The sequence below is a fragment of the Ascaphus truei genome, chromosome 5, assembly GCF_040206685.1.
Source record: "Ascaphus truei isolate aAscTru1 chromosome 5, aAscTru1.hap1, whole genome shotgun sequence".
Classification (NCBI taxonomy): domain Eukaryota; kingdom Metazoa; phylum Chordata; class Amphibia; order Anura; family Ascaphidae; genus Ascaphus; species Ascaphus truei.
Window position 1 is genome coordinate 162973236 of NC_134487.1, and position 8331 is coordinate 162981566.

Genomic DNA, 8331 nt, shown 5'->3' on the forward strand with positions numbered 1-8331 from the left:
TGCTTCAGCGAAACATTTGAAAACAACAAACGCCTATCCCTTTTAAGGGCTAACTTACTTATTGAACCCTGACTACAGCTGGAATGCAAAAACCCTATTTCAACGACCATATTACACTTTATTGTGATAGGCAAGTAAGGTTTACCTGCTTCAGCACAGTCTCTCTCCTCTTGGAATCAGGGAAAAGAGTCCATCTGTGGTTTTGTGGCTTTCTTCAGTGCAGTGTAGATTTCCTGCCTGGATGTGTATCCCTTTAATTCTGGTCTCTGCTGCATGAGATCTTTGTTTATGTTGCTCAGGCTGTTTGTAGGCAAAAAGCACAAAAGAAAATTCACAGGCAATCTCCGGGGCCCCTTTTAACTTCAAGGGCCACCTCTCGTCCCACTTCTGACGACCATATGTAAGAGGACATGTGCAGAGGTATGCAATGGAGACTTTAAGGTGAAATTAAATAAGGCTTTTATTGCGCCTGTTTCTTTAACACAAGAAAATCATCCAAACATATGCAAAAAAAGAGGTCAAACAAAGCTTCTGTTCCACTTGGGAGTATTTCTAGTGAAACCTATGCACTATACTCCCTTTAGATTATCATGTCTCCCAGCCCCAAACATATATCTTGATATGTGCAGATATACAAAAAGTCTTAGAAAGGAAAGTCTTATCTGTTTCTTGTAGGGGAAGGCTTCTTTGTTCTTCTGGTGTCCACACCTTTGGTGCGATAAGTCAATGTCAGGATCCAGGTTTAGAAGTACTTTCCCCTGTGTCTTGCTGGCAGCCTCTTCTGGTAGGCACAAGACGTCTCTGTTCCTATGGTCAGTCCCACAATTTGTGAGACTCAGGAAAAATCTCACTTCCTGTCTCAAAGGCAGGCTTTTCTAACAAACCTAATCAGCCAGGCGGTGTTGGTTAATTGACTACCAGCAGTTAACCACCACACTGCTGGATTAGAGGCACATTTCCTGAACAGGGATAACTCCCCTGTTACAGTCCACAAATAGGCAAATTATTACTTTATACTGATTGATCCCTTACTGCAATGGAAAGGCATGACCTATAGTGTTTTCTTATCTTATGAGGCCAACACATGTAAGCATTTCACATACGTTATTTAGCTAAGTACTCCTCACCTGTATATGTGAGTGCATGGAAAATATAAGAGTAATGTTTGTTCTGATGTTTAAGGTTGTGTCTAAAGTGACATGTATCCATGATATTGATATCTAGTGTGCCATATATGTACTGTATTCTAACTTACCAGGTGTCTTTGCATCCCCTGAGTCCACAAGGGCAGTTAGTCCCACAACCTGGGAAGGGCGATGACTCAGCTGACCTGCTCCTCCATAGCGCTCAGGTGCTAAGGGACAGATGTCCCCCTCCAGTCTTTTGTGTGTGGGCAGCGTGGTCTGCCAGCTTATTTTTAACTTTGCATTTGTGGGTCCGCCTAGCGCAGTAGTTGTCAACCTTTTTTCTGTCTCGGCACCCTTAATCACAGTGCTCAGTTGCTGAAGTTTCCAACAACAGGGCAATCAGTCACATAAGACACAGAACAGAGAGTCACAGGAGACAGAGGAGGCAGAGACAGACAGAGTCACAGAATACAGGAGAGACAGACAGTCACAGAAGACAGGGGGGGTAGAGATAGTCACAGAAGACACATGGCAGAGACAGTGAAAGTACACACACACACACACACACACACACACACACACACACACACACACACACACACACACACACACACACACACACACACACACACACACACACACACACACACACACACACACACACACACGGACAGACAAAATAACACACAACAGGACAGAACAAATATACACAGGATAGGGACAGACACACACCTCTCTTTTGCCAATGCTGCTACCTGTACTTCTTCTGCTTGGCCACACTGCTGGGCATCTGGCACCACCTACTAATTGGCTACATTGCCCAGCAGCAGCCAATCAGGATAGCGAAATTCACCAGCCCCTTAGCAACCACTGCTTTCTCCCTGCTCACGGACATTGGGGAGATCTCACGGCACCCTTTTGATTGTCTCGTGGAAGCCCGATTGGGAAACACTGGCCAAGCGTTTCAGCATGTCAATTGAGCAGACAGCATCACCCAGCGCATTGAGGCGCTCCAGTATGCCCCCACCCCCCCAAATCCTGTGCTTCCCAGCAGTGCTGATTCTTTGGCAGAGAGCCCCATATAATTGTGAGGGGTTATCCACCACCCCATTAATTAAAATGTAGAGGTCCTCACCCGTAAATTTCTGACTGTATGAGCAGCAGGACCAGTCCCAGAGGTAGACGCCTGGTCAGCCATCATTACTGTGTAGCAGTTTTGAAATGGCTGAGTTTGTCTGTTTGTGATGTGTATTTATTTGAATTTGAAACATTCTCATGGACGTCCTGATAGGTCACGCTATTGCGTAAAGTGTCACAAAATTGCGTGCGCTAATCAGGCGTTTTACCAATGTGCATGTGCAGTGTATTGGAGAACACGTCTCTGAGACATGAAACTCCCCGTTAATATCGCTGTTACTTTGACAAACAGAGGTTATTTTTGCATCTCACTAGCTTAGAGCAGCGGTGCACAAACTGGGGGGCGGGAGAATTTCTAGACGGGGTGCGGGTGGTTACTGAGTCCCCGCGTTCTTCCCCACAGCATTTAAATTAAATGCCGGGGGAGGCGTGAGGCCTCTGTAACTCACTTACCTGCTCTCTGCTGGGAAAGCATGGCGGGGTCACGTGACGTGACATCATATGACCCGCGTCGTCATTTCACGCCGAGTCATTAAAGAGGGGGGGGGCGCAAACCAGGGCCGTCTTAACAGCATTATAGGCCCCCGGGCAAAGCAGTGCACTGGGCCCTGCCTACACAGCAATTGTTGTCCCCAGCCGTTAATTGCCTCCTGCGAATCCGTTACAATATTCTGCTTCCATAACATTGCAAGCAATAAAAACGGCAACATTTCTCTCGCAAATGCAGACATGCCAACTCTCCGCTACAAGTCATACATTTTCTCCTTCTACCGAGTTAGCGGGAGATTTGAATGTTGAGGCGGGTGATCGGAAAATTAGTGTTAAATTCTGGTCTGTGCATAGATTAGCATGGGGTCCCTATGCTCGTGGGGCCCCCGGGCAACTGCCCAGCGTGCCCATGCGTTAAGACGGCACTGGCGCAAATGTTGTGGCTCCCGGGCGTGGGGGCTCAGCTCAAGAAGTTTGCGCACCCCTGACTTAGAGGATACCCATTAATAAGTCGACAAATAAAGTCCGTTCACAAGTTCCCTACCGCCCGTTATTGGATCTACCCCAAAGTGCGTTAATATTGGACAATATTGTTTTTGAAAATGTAAACTTTTCATTTAGATGAGGAGCTTGTGGAGGAAAGAGGGTTACTGTTTTGTTCCCGCCATCCCAATGGTAATATATTCAGATTTTTGCTATTAGTGAACCAGGATGAGATGCGGAGTAACGCAAAGTTAAAAATGCAGTAATTTCCATCCACTGTAAGAGAGGGGGCATTGATATTTAATATGCAGCAAAACAAATGAAAGCCAGATGATGAAAGAACAAATGCAATTCCCAAGCTTTAATGCGCATGCTTTACAAACTTTTCCAAGACAACATACACTTTCTTTTTTAAAACGCAATCTCTCATTTTTTTAGAGGCATAAATCAACAAGGTTTAACACATTACACAGAGATCTTCTTTCCATTCATTTTGTTTATAAGTGGCTCTACGCTCTTAAAACATTAATTTAACAAATCTATCTATAAGTGTAAGTCAAAATTATTGTATATACAGTAAGTGCTTATGGTAGCAGCAGTGTAGGAAACAAAAAATGCTATTGTTCTTCATCGAAATTATCACCAAAGAAAAAATACATTCAGAGGCAGACCACATTTGTACAGCTTATTCTCTTAATTGCAAGGATACAGGAAGGCCCTTAGCACACACACACACACACACACACACACAATTAAAGGAAGATTTGTGACATATAAAATTACTATAACACAGACTCAACATATTTTAAATCTTAGTAAAACAATTACAGAGTATCATATTGCAACAAAACTGTTGGCCAGTAGTTAATGTTTTGATAATGTGTGCAGTACTATAACTTTTCAGAAGCCTTCTGTTCATAACAAGGCTCAAACCGATAATTAGAAACATGTCCTAGCAAAGAAGAGGGCTCAGAAGGACTGCGCATATTTGGTTCAAGATACATTTACTATTATTATGACCAATTCAAGCCAAACACACTGAGAGATATTTATAAAGGTACTGTACTTAAAAATGCATCTGCCTCCAATTTGTTTTTACCTGTGTCTGCACCAAATGTAATACATTAGTTAAAAGAGTCTTACAATTGTTATAGGTCATTATATTAGATTGCACAAGACTTGACATAAAAAAAGTAAAAGAAGTGTTGAACTCAGATACAAAATGTGATACATCTCATTATAATATGTGTGACCTATAACTAATGCCTCATATCACAGCCTTGTAAAAGGGTTAAGGCTGCACTCCACAAATAAGATAAGAAAAAGCATACAGTTTACCGGTGCTGCTGGTTCAAGGAAGTACCTGCCAGAAAAATCCAAAGTTAACTTAGGAAAAAAGAAGGATCCAGCGCTCCACGGATTTCTAAATAAAGAAAATTTATTTATGTGCCACACAACGTTTCGACCAACAGGTCTTTCTCAAGTAACTAGGCGTATACCAAATGAGGATCTACCCAGTATATATATCCTCTATCATTAACAATCAACAGGTGAAACAAGTGAAAATTACCCCCAGCTGACCCCAATCCGCCTCCCCTGGTCAGTCCTGTGTTCATACATTGCCCCAATAGTTCGTGGTAATCTTCTTCCGGTTCGCTGAACTTCTTCCGGTTTTGCGTCACTGGAATCGCGCTGTAGAACTTTAAGCACGATAGCAGGGGGGGAAAAGCTGCTCGCGCGTTCGGGCATATTTTTGCACATGCGAGTCCCGAGGTTGTGTGCCCATTTTAGCACGGTGCGCATGCGCAGAAGCCTAACTGTAGCGTGGCCATTTTATAATAAGCTCCGCAGGGGAACTACATATTTCAGCATGCACTGGGCGGCAGATCACATGAAGCGCAGCAGTCAATAGGGCTCAGAGGATCTCTGTGTGGAGAAGAGATACATTTGGTGCGCTCAGGACCGCGCGCCAGACAGAAGGAGAGCATCAACAGAGCTGGTAGTGTCCAGGGAGCAGTGCTTCCCTGGACTAGGCCTAGAGTTGCAACCCAGACCCCAGTTTGGCCCTGAGTCCCATCAGCTTGTGGTACTACAGGGAAGGCCCCAGATAAGGACGTTTTCCCCTTAGCTCACCACAGTTGGTGATGGACGCCACACTGTGTGTGCGGCCTACGGTCTGGGCCCAGACCCAGGCATATCCATTATCAGAGACACTATTATGGGGACACACTCCAGCGGGAGATCCCTCCAGAGGTGGACACCTAAGGATCCGATCAGCATGGAACCACGTTGTGGCCCAGGGAACTATCAGCCAAGGTGGCCTGATCTGGTCTAAGACCAGGAAGGTAACACATCTATGTGCACCAACGGCCATACACAGAGTGGGTAGCGCTACTCCACATGAACACTAATTGGGTGGGTTTGGACTCTGTGGGTTCCAACGGGGTGGTGTTTTGGTGTGGGTATACCTTGTAGGGCCAGTTTGGTATTGGGTTAGGCTGTGCGTACTACTATAGTATAAGGGTAAGTGTTTTCAGTAAACAAGTTGTTATACCACCGTGTGTATATTTATTCTTTACTGTGTGGGTTCCTGAGAAGGGGCTATCCTGCTATGCAAGGCTCATTCTGATGTGGAGACGCTGATATCCAGGCAATAGGACAACACCAGGCTTCCAGCAGCAGAGGCTTAGGCCTTCTGTTAGCCAAGCAGGCAACGGCAGCACAGGTATTTTCCCTTAGCTACGGGGAAAGGGGGCTACACTTAAGAATGTTTTGTGGGGCTGTTAGGTGGGAGGAATATTCCAATTATTAAAAAAATTAGCAACATTTTTTTGGAAGGATATTTATATATCAAGTGTAGCATTTTGTGTCCATTTTTCTCCTGCTCCATATGAAGCTTGCGAGTACCCTCAGACCTGGCGCAACTTAATTGACGCAACTCGGGCCATTATGTTAACGCAAACTTTGCTACATCTTACACTATTGCTCCATGCAAGCTTCTCCCTAACTTTTATGTGATGCTAGTGGAGCAAACCATATGCATAGCACCTTGATACACTGAGGCGAGGTAAACACAGTGTCAAAATGCCCCAAATGTTATCCAATTGGGATGCTTGATACTAATCTCCCTTGTTCTTTCAGTGTGCTAAATCTTGTTAATCATATCTGTTTTATTGGTAATACCAGGGGGTATGGGGGGTGAAGGGGGGGGGGGCTAATGTATGTGTGCAAGGCAGCACCAAATTATTTGATCAATAAGAGTGATTTTCTTCGATCCTGCCCTTCCTTATGTGTCTAAATTACCAGAGAAGTTTAGATAATGGATTGTACGAGATACCGTGCAACTAACATCATAGTGTAATGGTAAAGGCACTCAACATGTAAATAAACAAGTCAAGGCCTGAAGAACCAATGGTTTAAGATATGAGTACGTAACAAAAATAACGTATGCAGTTTTTTTTTTAAAATCCGGATCCCAAATTAAAGAAATCAGTTGGTGAGTCTAATGTTGGAATTCAAATGAGTAAGTATTTTAACTAGGATTTGTTTGGATAAGGATCAAAAGCAAATTAACTGCTCAAGTTCAGTTGTCAGATCAGATTTGTTCAACTTGATTTCCAGTAAATATTTATATCAGGTTATTTGTAGAGATCTATGAGTAATCCTATGTTTCATGTCCATTGTATTGTACTGAAACGTGTTATGAATCACAGCTGCATCAAACCCTTTATCTTTGGTATTTCTAGTTGCAGGTATTAGGTATCATCTAACTGGACAGGCATCAAACAAGAAGGTTGTACACCTTCCTTTCAGTCTTTCAATACTTTTAAAGCAGCAATCTCCTCGAGAAGCCTATATGTTTCACTCAGATAATTTTAGTATCTTGCACCCTTGAACATATCCTGATGTTTTTGTTGTTGTCGTGATTTTCACACTCAGATGTCCTTGTTACTTACTTTACATTGGCAAAATAAACAAAGCATTGAATAAACCTTTTTCAGAGCATAAGTCTAAAATTACGAAGGTTCGGGAACACACTACATTGATTCAGCATTGTGTTGAATTTCAACTTAATGCTTCTGTTATACGTATCATTGGTATTAACTGGGACCCTCCCCTTTTCTCGGAGGGTGGGAAGGCGATAGGGAGAATCGACTTTTAAAATGTGGGCGCTCCTGTATTAATACTTTGGATACAGTGGCATCACGAATACTTAATTGTAACGTACATTTGGGCTGTTTTTGCGGAATAATCATTTTTAATTGACATTCTATAAACTTATTTTGTATTTCTCTATTTTTAGAATCATCATTCTCTCTTATGGCCCATTTGATGTTCAGGCAGCACGTCCTAGATGTAGAACATTTTTTTAATTTGGACACAGTATATATATTTATATCAATACCAAACTACAGGCCAATCTCCCTTCTCCCAATCCTATCCAAAGTCATGGAAAAATGTGTCCACTCCCAATTAAGCGATTACTATAACAAGACAAATTTCCCTAGCCAATTCCAATCTGGCTTTCGCCCCAAACACTCTACCGTAACTACCCTGCTAAAAGTTTGCAATGAAATCCAGTGTGGAATGGAACGGGGTCAACTCACTGGTGCAGTATTCCTAGATTTTGCAAAGGCTTTTGATACTGTTGATCATGCTATCCTGCTTAACAAACTCCAGAGCTCTGGAATAGGGAACCATGCTTTAAACTGGTTTCAGTCCTACCTATCAGGTAGAACCCAACATTTGTCCATCTCCGGCTCTAACTCCAACCCCCTGGATATCACCTGTGGTGTACCGCAAGGCTCTTCTCAGTGTTCATCAATGATCTTCCCAGAGCTTGTCAGGAAGCCTCAATACACATGTATGCAGATGACACAATCCTATATGCACAAAGCCATAGCCTCTCCGACCTTCAACACATACTTCAGTCTGACTTTTTGAGACTCGAAAAATGGATTTCCCAAAACAAACTGTTTTTAAACACTGACAAGACTGTAACAATGGTATTTGGGACCAAGACTACATTTTTAAAGCTTCCAGCGACTGAGCTCCAGATTAGAACCAACACTAACACCACCCTAACCCCTGTCAC